The sequence below is a fragment of the Lissotriton helveticus genome, chromosome 5_1 (assembly GCF_964261635.1).
Source record: "Lissotriton helveticus chromosome 5_1, aLisHel1.1, whole genome shotgun sequence".
In the NCBI taxonomy this organism is placed as follows: domain Eukaryota; kingdom Metazoa; phylum Chordata; class Amphibia; order Caudata; family Salamandridae; genus Lissotriton; species Lissotriton helveticus.
The window spans coordinates 709,819,253-709,831,864 of NC_136065.1; the positions used below are offsets into that span (position 1 = coordinate 709,819,253).

The 12,612-nt window shown below is 42.2% G+C and overlaps 1 protein-coding gene across 1 annotated transcript in view; it reads right to left on the bottom strand.

Moving 5' to 3' along the window:
- Positions 1-12,612, bottom strand: part of LOC144753355 (uncharacterized) — a 219,737-nt gene that overhangs the window by 90,797 nt on the left and 116,328 nt on the right. The window lies entirely within an intron of this gene.

Here is a 12,612-nt window from a genome sequence, read left to right on the forward strand (position 1 = left end):
CTGGAAGCCTGGGCAGCCGAAAACAGCATCCTCCCTAACACCCAGTCAGGATTCAGACCAGACTGCTCAACCATTGATAACATTCTAGCACTGGCCTATCTGTCCAGACGTACCACACGGGCTAAGGGAGCACCACTATTCAGCTGTTTCGTGGACTATAGCACTGTATTTGATAGAGTCGACAGGGGCATCCTATGGCACAAATTAAATTCCTGGTTGATTCCCTCCCAACTTCTCAAAACCATAATGTCCCTGTATCAGGGTATGTGGGTCAGGACAAAAACTAGAGCTACAACAGCAAAAATGCCATTTCACAATGGCCTTAATCAAGGCTGCGTGCTGGCCCCACTACTATTTAACCTCTACAGCGCTGATCTGCCCAAATTTCTGGAAGGTGCAAGTCTAGTTACACCTAGACTCGGGAGATCACGCCTGCAGATCCTTAAATTTGCAGAGGACGTTATCATCATGGACCACACTAGAACGGGCCTACAGAGAACCCTAAATGCCCTCCACAGGTACAACTCAGAGAACAAACTCCATGAGAACTAGTCGCTGGCCAAATTAATGGTGTTTGGCAACCCCCCCACCAAAAAATGAAGGCAATGGCAAATTGGTGAACAGCAAATATCCACCTGTACATGTTACAATTATTTGGGTGTCTGGTTCAATGAGGGGCACATTCAGGGGCCCATCTCAAACATCTTAGGATAAAGGGAGCTGGGGTTATTTACAGCTTAAAACGTTTAAACCATAAGCTACACAGCCCAACAGCTGACCCTATGCTAGATGTTTTACGACCCAAGCTAGTGCCTGCCTTGCATTACGTCACTTAGCTTTTACAGGAAAACTTGGCTTGTACCTCACAAATTTTCAATCAATGGCATATAAAAAGTATATTTACCTATCATCGGCATGCAAGGAGGGCTAGGGTGAGCATGGAGCTGTAAAAGGTAAGCACTGACCTCTCCTGCCTAGGAGATCTAATGAAATACTACATCAGAACTCTGCATGCCCCAGCTATGTCACTGAAATCCCAACTTCAAATAATCTCCATAGCTGTCACAGCTACTCCAAGCCATCAACATTTAGAAGATTGAAATTACAAATTTGACCAATCTGAACATTTCCCTGCCAATGTGGAAAAAGGCAGTGAATGCACAAGTTATTGAAGCCTCATTTAAAAGAAACATTGAAAGGCTCCAACACAGGCCACTCCTCACAGCCCTGGATGCTTCATAAATTGAGGGAAAAGTCCAGCCCTTCTTTAAGTACTCACTGAGTCCTCAAAGTAAAATGCCTTAAATGAGGCTTCTAACACTACCTATTGCTGACTTCAACCCACACTGGGCATTCAGGGAAGGGCTATCTTCTTACAGGTTATTGAACTACTACTATGAGTCCTGGGTAAACTTGATGTGTTTCTGCCACACCTTGCTAATGACGGACATTGCCTCCTAATTCCTCTCTGATGGGGTAATGGCCCTAGATGCTGCAGGGAGGTATCTGACATGTGCTTTTCTAACAATACTCCACAGTCTCTTGTAAGGCTAGGAAAATTCATGGACATCATCCGAGCCGCACTGCACACAGCATAGTCCACTGGGCAGAATACGACCAAGAACAGTAAAACTCTGGATGAATAAACTATAAACCTTGGCTAACTGATCCTGATAAAACAAAAACTTTCTATTTGAAAAAACAAATTAAGTGTTTTTATACCATATTTTTGTACTGTATACTTCTCTCTTCTTCACTTTCTCACTATTACAGCCAATATATGTAATGATTTAATTAATTGAACATAAAATATAATAAGAAAGACTGCAGTCAGTCCTCTGTAGTCCACACAGAACCTTAACTCCTCCCCACCTGGGGATTAGGAATGGGCACCAGTACAACTGGCCTGGCCCATTGATTATGAGAGGGCTCAATTACTTAATATCCAAGCATTTTAGCTACTTCAGCCTTGATGCTGTATCTGACATGGTGAGACAACCGTTACAGGTTATTTTGTTACAGGTAGGCTGTTACAAGTGTTAATGTCTTGGGTAGACAAGTGATGATACCTGGGATCAAAGAAAACAGATCAGTAATCTGTTCCAGCACTTGCTTGCAGTCTTTTTTGCTGGTGTTTTGTCAATTTGGGAAAGAGTACCACTCCCTCCACTAACCCATCTAGCACATTGTTGGAGATGAGATCTGCAACTGGCTCTGTCTCCGCCTCACCTCCCTCATCTGTGACCATCAACGTGGTTATGTCTGCCATGTCTTAGTGGGGTTTCAATCTGTTGACATGCAGGACCCTGTGGGAGTTCTTGGGGGTGCTAAGGTCTCCCAGGTTGATAACTTGACCCTTCTTCTCTAGGATTGGGTAGGGTCCAGTTTTACTTATCCTGGAGGACCACAGGAGATACAGGCTCCAACACCCACACCAACTGTCCTGGAGTGTACTCAGGCATGGCATCTTCCTGCCTTTTGGTCATACTAGTGCTTCATGAGCTCCTGGCTGGCCTCCAGTTTCCTGTTTGCTTTAGACATGTACTCTGCCATGCGAGATCTCAGGCTTAGTACATAATCCAGCACATTATCCTTGACTTCCTTGAGGGCCTTTTCCCAATACTCTTTCACCAGGCACAATGGCCCCCTCACAGGGTGCCCCAAACAACAACTCAAAGGGGCTAAAGCCAACCGCTTTTTGTGGGAGCTCCCTGTAGGCAAACAGTTGGCATGGTAGGAGAACATCCCTTCCACTCCTGAGTTTGTCAGACAAACCATTGATCATGCCATTCAGGGTCTTATTGAACCTCTCTACCCAGACCATTAGTCTGGGGATGATACGGCTTGGTGTACTTGTAGATAAGGGTGGGCGGACATTTCCGTTCCGCCCACGGAATGTGCAAAAAAGGCGGAAAAATGGGGCAAATTTCCACACACTCGGGGGGGGGGGGTGGGGGGGGACAGAAGTTGGCCGCCCACCCACCGCCCGCTCGCCTCCCTACCGCAATATTACATCATTTAAAAGCCCCAAAATAAGTTTAAAAACACTTACCTTATCATGGGGGCATCTTGCTGTTCTATCTCGGCTTCTTCTTCAAACTGCGCATGCGCTGGAGCCTGCGTAGGATATTCCTTCACAGCCTGTGAACTCTGTTTCTTCTGATTCTCCCTGGCTGCCGGAGGGGGCTGTCTAGTCTTCAGCTGACCTGGTACCTGTTTTATCTTCTTCACACTCCACTATTGTGCTTGTTTATTCTGTAGCACCGCTCAAGGCCCCTTCAGGGATGCAAGACTCCCTTATTCCAGCTGAGTTCCTCCGATTACTATATCGATCAGGATATTTTTTCTTCAGACAGTTCATCGTTGTCTTTTGGTATATCACCACCACCAGCGTGGATTTGTATTTTTATCTCCTTGTTAAAATGCACTTAGCTGGTTCCACCTTGGATATATGTGTGAATCATGTATTGCATGGTATTTTTGCTCATGTGGATTGGATTCATGACTGTTTTTTCTTTTGATTAATAGCCATTACCTACCAGAAGGTTCTGCTGCAGAACTTGTCGATGGGATGTTGGCTCCACATTCCTCCTCACATAAAATGAAATGAGACCAGTCCCTTGTTAAAATTTCAGTGGTACCAGTCGCTGATGGAATTGTATGGGATAAATTACCATTCGATGTATTCGGTTCTATGAAGACCCTGCAGATACCATATGTATTCTGTGCTTCCACGGGTGATGCGATAGTGCCTGGATTGCAATCAGATGATTGGGATGTCGGTGCTGTAAATTCTATGTTTTCCAAATTGTAATGTTACACTGTCTTTGACACTGAGGAATTATATTTAAATTCTGTTAACCATGCCAATTTGTTCTGTTTTCAGCATTATGGGCACCATTGTTTGCATACTGCTAATGGACAGCATCCGTAATTTAATTATACACTGACCCCATCTAGCTTGTTATTTGAAAGGGACTCCTGCACTGGCAATTATTCCTACTGTCACACCTCTTTCGAATGGCAGTTGTCTGGTCCTTAATAATCAGGACTGTTGTGGTCTGTGGGCGGGATTCCGGTATGTGGTGTTTGTTTCCCATTTAGTTACTTTTTGCAACACAGTCCAGTTTCCCACTCCACATGGGAGTGTATATAGTTTGTTGTGGCCTTCCATTCCATCTGTGAAAACAGATTTCAATAAGCTAAGCTGACTCAAAGCCTTATTGCTTCAACAAGAAGTCACTCTCACTTTGACACCGGAGACTTTCGAATTGCACGTGGTGAGAATGTCTAGTGAAATACAGTCAATGTTAAACACAAATCTACCCGTACATTTTGAGCAATTGATACATCAAATATTTATTGTATCTGATATGGTATCAGATCGATGCATTAAATATATGATGTATCAATTGCTTGAAATGTAGGGGCCTGGCACACTTTTTTAAACTTGTGGGTTCCAGCCTCGTGACATCTTTTCAAACTATTTTTGGAGTAATCACAGATTTTATATATTCTATTTTTTCCAGCATATTTGGTGGGTTCCCGCTGATGCTTGCCTTAATTTGCGGCATCATCGTGGTGTTCCTGCTATTCCGCAATGGCTGCTCCATTTGTGGTCCTGCCTAGACAAGCATCGCAACAACTGTACCATGAGCGAATGCTATAGCTTTTTGGAATGGCACCCTTAGATGCTCTTTGTCATCTTTCACTATGCTTACTTGACCTGTGTGCAGCCTGTGCTTTATTGTATCCGGTGCACCTTTCAATGGGCACTGGACGTCTGCTTGGATACACCATCTCATCTTGCCCTGGATTTCAAACTGTTGATGGGTCCCTTAGTGGCCCATAACCAGGACTATTCCTTGGGTATTCCGACTTGTTTACAACCAAATGTTGTGACCAGTGGCCGCAGGTAATCCCTGTGGGACTACGCAGCATCTACTGGATCCTAGTTTCATCCACATCAACACAGGTTTCCCTTTCATTGTCTTGTCGACTACTGGATATGAGGAACATGTTTGTTCCTTTGACCTGCTCAACTGGATGGCTGACATTTCTAACCTTGGAGGTTCATATTTCTTACTGGAAATATTGACTTTTCACCTTGCATCCTACATCCTGGGTCCCAGCGATACTCTGTAGCTGGATACATTTTTCACTACAAATCTTTCCTTCCAATTCGACCATAGTCCTCAGAGGTGACACTGACTAAGAACTATTTCAAACGATTTGGTTCTGCTTATCACCTGATTTTGGTTTTCTTTTTGGTGCTACCATCCTGACCAAGGGAAGAGTGTCATATATCCGGTGCAGACACATTGTTGTTTTTCCTTATGTTAGCCTGGGCACGTTGCAGACTGCCCTCTGCTTTGCGCATGTTACTGTACCAAGGTATTTTGATTTGTGCCACACTGTACTTTCACACAGAACCTGTTGCTGTTTTTGCTTCTGTTCTTTCCTGGGATTTAATCTGCATACCATAGGCAAAGTCGAACAGCAATGCCCCTTGTTATTTTGTTCTGGTCAGGCCTTATAAGCTAGACAAAATACACAAATGCAGCTGTTGTTTGGGAACACATGCTTTTTCATATAGCTATGCACACGATCGGTAACAACACACTTGCAGGGAAATATTTCCAGCACCTGAGATGTAGATCTTTCATCTGTGCATGCTAAGGTACAGGATCTGCTTCTAACAGAGATGCTCTGATATATAATAATTTTGCTTCTGTGGAAGGGGAGGAAGTTTAGGCTACCCTGTCTTATATAATGACAGCTCCTTTTATGACTTATGGACTACTTACTATGCCGGCCGTATTTGTGTCAGGCATTTTCTTACTTATTGTGGCACTGCATAGTAGAGCGCAATAGTTGAAATAAACATGTTAAACTTTCCTTGTGTCTCTATCAGATATTGTTGTGGACTTGTATGTGTGTGTGTATATGAGTGTGAGAGTGAAAGGGTGTGTCCTGCAACTGTGGTTCCAGAGAGGGTCTGGGGTGTTATGTTCTAGGGTTTCTAATCTCTTGTCCTCTGTGAGTGAGTAGGAGGGCAAGTGAGACACTGTAGCTAGTTGGGCCCGGGCTCATGGGTACTCAGGTGGTAAGATGACGTAGTCCCTGTCTACTAAGGTTCTATGATCCCAAGCTTAGTTATGTGATTGCACAGAATCCCTGCAACAGTGGCATTCTACACCCATCCGCCTGCAGCTTAAATTGTGACACTGATTAAAACATAGACTTTCAATACTAGAACTTTACTTTACCCCAAGCGACTTGATGTCTCTTTGCAACAATTAGACCGGTGTTGAGAATTCAGACCTCTGCAGAGACATATGTAGCACCTATCCTTCCTTTTCTGAGAGATGCATTCCATTGGGCTTTCTTTCTTCATGCTTAGGTAGGCTTGCTTTCACCTCCACCTCCCCAAGCACCCCCTCACACCTGATGGGACCCAGATATTACTGGACGGAAGACGATCAGACACAAATTACTTTCCTGTACCAGACTTGCTGCTTAAGGTAACCCAGGCCCCTTGATACCCCCAATTACCTACTTAACAGTACCTGCTCACTTGCACTGCTGACTTCTACCTCTTGACATTTGTTGGGAAGGGAATATACCTAAATTATGTACAGTTGTGCTCCTTGCCCTGCATGCCCAAACATATACCTGTGATCCTGCTTCTTTGATTTTTGGTCATGCCACACACTAATCCTGTGTGTGAGCACTGACCTAGACACAGTCTTTAGTCAATGATAGGTTCTGGACCTTGTCCTAAACCAGGAAGGGCACACCAAGCGCAATCTTATAGTGACAAGGGACTACCACTCCCCTTGCGGGTTTAATGCTTTGGCTGTCTTGCAGTGTCTTGCGTGTTAGAAATGATGGGACCCTTTTGGCTCCTGATGGACTCCATAGAACTGTGTTGTCAATGATATCATTAAAAGTTCTGCTGGTCTGTCTCCATGGGATTCTCCCATAGTAGTAGTGCCCAAAAATAACTGTGAAGGAGCTGTATGCATATGCGTTAACATGCATCAGGCAACTAAGGCAATTGAAATAGAATGACATCCAGGTCCACACATTGCTGTCATGATAGTGCAATTAAATGGTGCCAAGGTCTCCTTTCACCTGGATTTAAATAAAGGCCATCATCAGTTGGAACTCGAAGAAGATTGCAGGTAAATTAGAACCTTTTCGGCAACTGTTGGCCTGTTTCGATACAAGAGACTAAGTTTTGGTGTGTCATCCTATCCAGAACTGTTTCAAGACATCATTCAACGAATCATACAGCCTGTCATAAAGGCATTTAATTACAGAGATGATATATTGGTTTTCATAACTCCACAAAAAGAACACAATAAAGCTCTTACACAAGTATGTCATTTACTTGCTGAAGCAGATTTGACTTTGATTGCAGACAAGTGTGAGTTCCATAAAGCAACGTGGTAGCATCTGGATGGTCCCTTTTGTCTCCCCGCTGCTGTGTCCGCCTTCTTTACCGGGCTTTGTTGCTTGCCCCTCTCTCCCCCCTCCTGGAGCCTAGGGCTCACCAGATGAGCTCACCAATATGTATTAGGGAAAACATACACAGTGTCAAACCTGCAGACGATGGACCCCTGGTAACTTTACAAGTTTTATTTGGGTATTGATGGTTATGTAGATGCCATCATTTGTTATCTTTAGTTTTATTGTGTCAATCATATCGGCATTGTCAGGGCACAAATATGCGGGAATTTTAGTACAGATGTCAGACCCAGCCTCTCCCCACAGTGCGCCTTGACACAGCAGGAACTTATTAGCAAAAGCTATCAGGTAAGGGGCAGTATTAGCCCCGGGGAAGGGTGTTTGATGTAAAGAAATGTTAGAAAATAATAATTGTTTTACTGAAATGCAAACTTTATTATAGAAACAGTTGATTGTTTTCTCCTTAACAACGTATGTCCCTGCTGTGGATATGAAAATGTAAAGATTGTATCGAAGTGATTTTACAAATACCAATAAAAACTATATTTTAAAAAAAAGTGTGAGCTCCATAAGACAAAGCTAATGTTCTTTGTCCATAATGTTTCTGATGGGGATATGACACCTGATACTGCACAAGTGCTGTCAAATGCTGAACCCCACAGGTTACTTCTATGTTACTTTCATTTCTTGGCATGGCCAATTACTGTTCCAGATCCACACAAGACTTTGGCACTGTAAGTGCTCCGTTGAGAAACTTGACAAGAAAGAATGTTTAATGTCATTAGTAACATGAATATGAGAACAGTTTTAAGAAAATCACACAATCCATTCAGAATGCTACTGAAATGGCATACTTCCATCTGAAGCTTCATACAGAGGTTGTTGTTGATGCTATCCTTGTTTGTTTAGGTGCTTTCTTTGCAAACGCAGCAGACACACAAATGCTTGAAGGCATGTTGTGGCATATGCAAGTAGATGTTTGTCCCAAACAAAACATGCTTACTCCCAACCTGAAAAAAAACTTAGCTGTGGAATGGGCTTGTGAGCATTTCCATGTATTCCTGTACAAAAAACCTTTGACTCTGGTAACTGATCATCAAACTTTACTGACTATGGCCTGAGTTAGATCTTGACAGGTTGCCCCGTCACAGCGGTGATGGTTATCCCGTTCTCCAAAATATAAATTCCATAATTTCCTATGAGATTTTTATTTCGGTAGACCTGATATTCATCACCATTGTGATGGAATAACCCGTCCGCCAAGATCTAAATCAGGCCCTTTATTTGGCAATCCAAGGGCCTAAATGCCTCCTCCCATTGAACGAAGGGGACTAGTTACAAGAGTTGACCCGGGCAGACTTTGCATTGTTGCGATACACAGAACCCTGCAAAGTGGCAAAAAAAACCTCCAGCGCTACACAGAGTTCCGTGGCTGGAGTTGCTTGCCTGCTCCTGTTCGTATGATATACGTAACACGAAGTGCATTCTCTCGCCAGAAATCACATGAGAACTGCACCACATGGTTGTGATGGGTGTGCTCATCTTGTTTATTGCTCTGTTATGGTGCTAGAGCCTACTTTCAAATCTGTCTTTAATCCGTTTAATCCTACCCCTTTCTAATTTATCTACACCTCATTTTTATTGATTATCTTTCCATGTGTCTTTGTGTTTGCGTATTTTTCATTTTTTGTAATTTGTATTGTGTGTTTACTTGACTTTTGTACTTTTTTGCTTTACTTTCTCATTTCAGCTCCTTCCTTCCTTCCTATACTCTTCTCTTCCTCCCATCCAGCGACATGGCAGAGTAGGGGGAGTGGCAGTGCCAGGCCCCCTCGAACAAGCACCACCAGCAGCAGCAGCCTACCTTGCGGTTGGCCGCACTGTAAAGGGGTACAGCTTGTGCCATTTTCTCAGAGGTGGAAGTGGCTGTACTTGTTTTTATGTGCAGCGCCACCTCCCCACCACCCTGGCAGCAGGCCAAAGACCTGGCAGTGGGTACGCCCTTCAGGACTGCTAGCAGCACAGGATGAGGGTGCGCCAGACTGTGCGCTGCTGCTCTGGGGTTCGGCACATCCAACAACAGGTTACGCACTGGTGGGCTGTCATCCTGGAAAGGGACCAGGACCTGCTCGACCTGCTGGGTCTGGAGGTTGCGGGGCTTGAGTAATAATTATTTATTTGTTGTGTCCTATCTATGCTAATATTTTTTCCCCAAATAGCAAGCATGATGCAAACATTCAGGTAAATTCAGTTTATGTTAAAATATTATGTGATCATCATCACCTAGTAGTAAGGCGACCCTTTTGGGCGGCAAAAGCTGAAACATGTTGACCGACAACTCACCAGGTGCTTTGGACCTATAATTATCCAATTAAGCACCGCCCCCTTTTTTACCCTTATCGCTCCCCTGTGAAAATAAAAACAAACTACACAGGAGATACACTTCCCACTCACGACTGTCACATACCAGACAGTCGCCCTCTTGGTGAAGGATGATGAACACCTGGGGAATGGGACACTCAGGTGCCAAAAGCCTTTGATAATTCATCTCACTTAATCAAGTAAGCAGAGGACCAAGCTATCCCACTGCCGTGACAGTTTGGCTGAGGCTCCTCATCAGAAAATTTCCAAGAGACTATGGAAAACAAGCTAAGTGATTCATTTTTTTTATTATTTAAGTACTGGTTCGGGCTGCTGAATAAATCTCTCCCTCTTCTTGTTTTCTTTTAAATCTTCCTCACATAAGCCCCATACATAAACAGAAATATACAGCATATACCTCTATATATAAGCATGTATTTGTACTGTAGATATGTACCTATATAAAGTAACTATATATGTGTATTGCTTTGTATGAACATGTAGAATAATGATGTTCTTAAAAAATAAAGATATTCATTAGTTCTGCTTAACAAATGTATATATTATTGACAGTTACATTATTCTATGTTTTAACGTGTATATAAGTGACTGCATAAATAAGTTAATATTTTATCATAACTATTTAGCAACAATTGGCTCACTATTGAATTACAAAAAGAAATAACATTTTTTTTAAAGTACAGCAACACTTGAAAAACAGAGTTTACTTAATGCATCTTTAATCTACATATACTACCTTCCTTTATGCATCTTTATACCTTCCATGTACTTATGGATCTATTTATTTATTACTTTTCTTCTAATTCAGTTTATCCAATGCACAACCCTATTTCTCACCCTAAACCGCTCTCAATATATTCTCTACCTCAACTCTCTGACTCATCTCAAACCTCTTTCTACTACTCTCTCCAATGTGCTACACTATTTATCAGCCTGTATCTCTATCAATATATCCTCTCCCTCATCTCTCTCATTTATCCAAAAACCCCGTACAACTGCTATGATAGTCAAAATAACCCGTTCTAGACTCTTCCCTACTTTATCCCTCCTTGAATCATCTCATACCTCTTTTACTATTCCGATCTCGCAAAACAAGCCTTTCAAAACCCTTCTCTCTGACTCTTCCCACGTCACCTCCCTTTTACTCATACCAAGCCTCCTCCTATTTCTATGAGTTCTAAAACAAACAAAAAGAAAGAAGTTCTAAATTCTTCCCTTTTCTATTCCTCCACTATCCTTTTCAATCTAAATAACAAACTAACATGTCCTCCACTCAAATTAATTTCATATTTCACTATACTAATTTACCACTACTTCTTTATGGGTTCCGGAGTAGTGTGCTACTTGCCAAACAGCACTTTAATACCTCATCAGGCGTCCAATGAGCTATATAAATGCAAACCTTTTTCCCTCTTCTATCCCTCCACTGTCCTTCTCAATCCAAACAACTCACTAACATCCACCACTCAAATGACTTTCATACTTCACTATACTAATTCACCACTGCTCCTTTATGGGTTCCGGAGTAGCGTGCTACTTCCCGAAAAAGCAATTTGACGCCTCGTCAGGAGTAGCAAGCACAATATAAATGAAATTACAATACAATAGTGATAGTTATTAGTATTATTGAGCTAGTGTGTTCTCCCACTTCTCTGTGCCTTCATTTTTTGCAGCTTGTACAGTACCAACCCCAAGTGATTTCCCAGTAAAGTGTAGTAACTAATAACTATGCATGCATCTATGCATTGAAAAAAATACAGACCGAGTTGACCGATCAAAGGGCGAGTGATAGAGAATGAGATGAGAAGCAAGGATGATTTGTTGCAATTCATTAGTAGCTCCAAAATATAGTTTAGGAAATTTGGAATAGGGTTTGAATATTAAGGAAGAGGTCCACATTTCTTATGGGAGAGGAGATCTGATTTATAAAAGTTAAATCAAATGTCACTGCATATGCCTCTTTCCGTCAAAATATTTTTGGGTAGATTAACTGTACCAGTAATCTTTTTTTATTTATTTAGTTTATTTTTTACATCAGTATCCAGGGGCATGAGGGATACCACCACCATTGATACACGGGCAGGTGAGGGAGCAGGAGGTGCCTTCAAAAGTGCTGATGTCTCTGCTGTCTGTAGTAAGTCCCCCTGTTAATATTAATATTACTTCCCTATCTTTCACTACTCCACATTTAGAATATTTTTTTTTTTTTTACTGTCTCCTAAATTTTTCCAACTACTCTTTGATCTATCTGTTTCCTAAATTCTTCTTATCCCTGCATTATCCTGTTTCTATTTTCTATATTTCAGCTGTTTCTATTTTCTATATTTCAGGTTTCTGTACTTGACTTCTATATATCTGTACAAGTTTGTAGCTTCCTTTTTCTTCTTCTTTTCCAGTAAGCTTTCCCTCTCCCCTCATAGACTGGCAGTATGGTAAGACTCAGAGAACCCATTTAAGGTCAGGTACTTTACTGTGTACAGTTTGCATGCCCAATTAAAGTATTCTAATGTTTGGTGAGAAGGCTTTCTTTTTCTTGCTCATGCTCAAACAGTAAAATGAGAGAGTGGCCAATGGCCATGATGGACCTGCCCAATTTTGGAGTGGAAATAGTAATTTTTACACCTACGCTATTCAACACTTTCCCTACTGTTGCACTCTCTGGAGTGGGAATAATAATTTTACCCCTATGCTATCCAACACTTTCCCTACTGTTGCACTCTCTGGAGTGGGAATAATAATTTTACCCCTACGCTATCC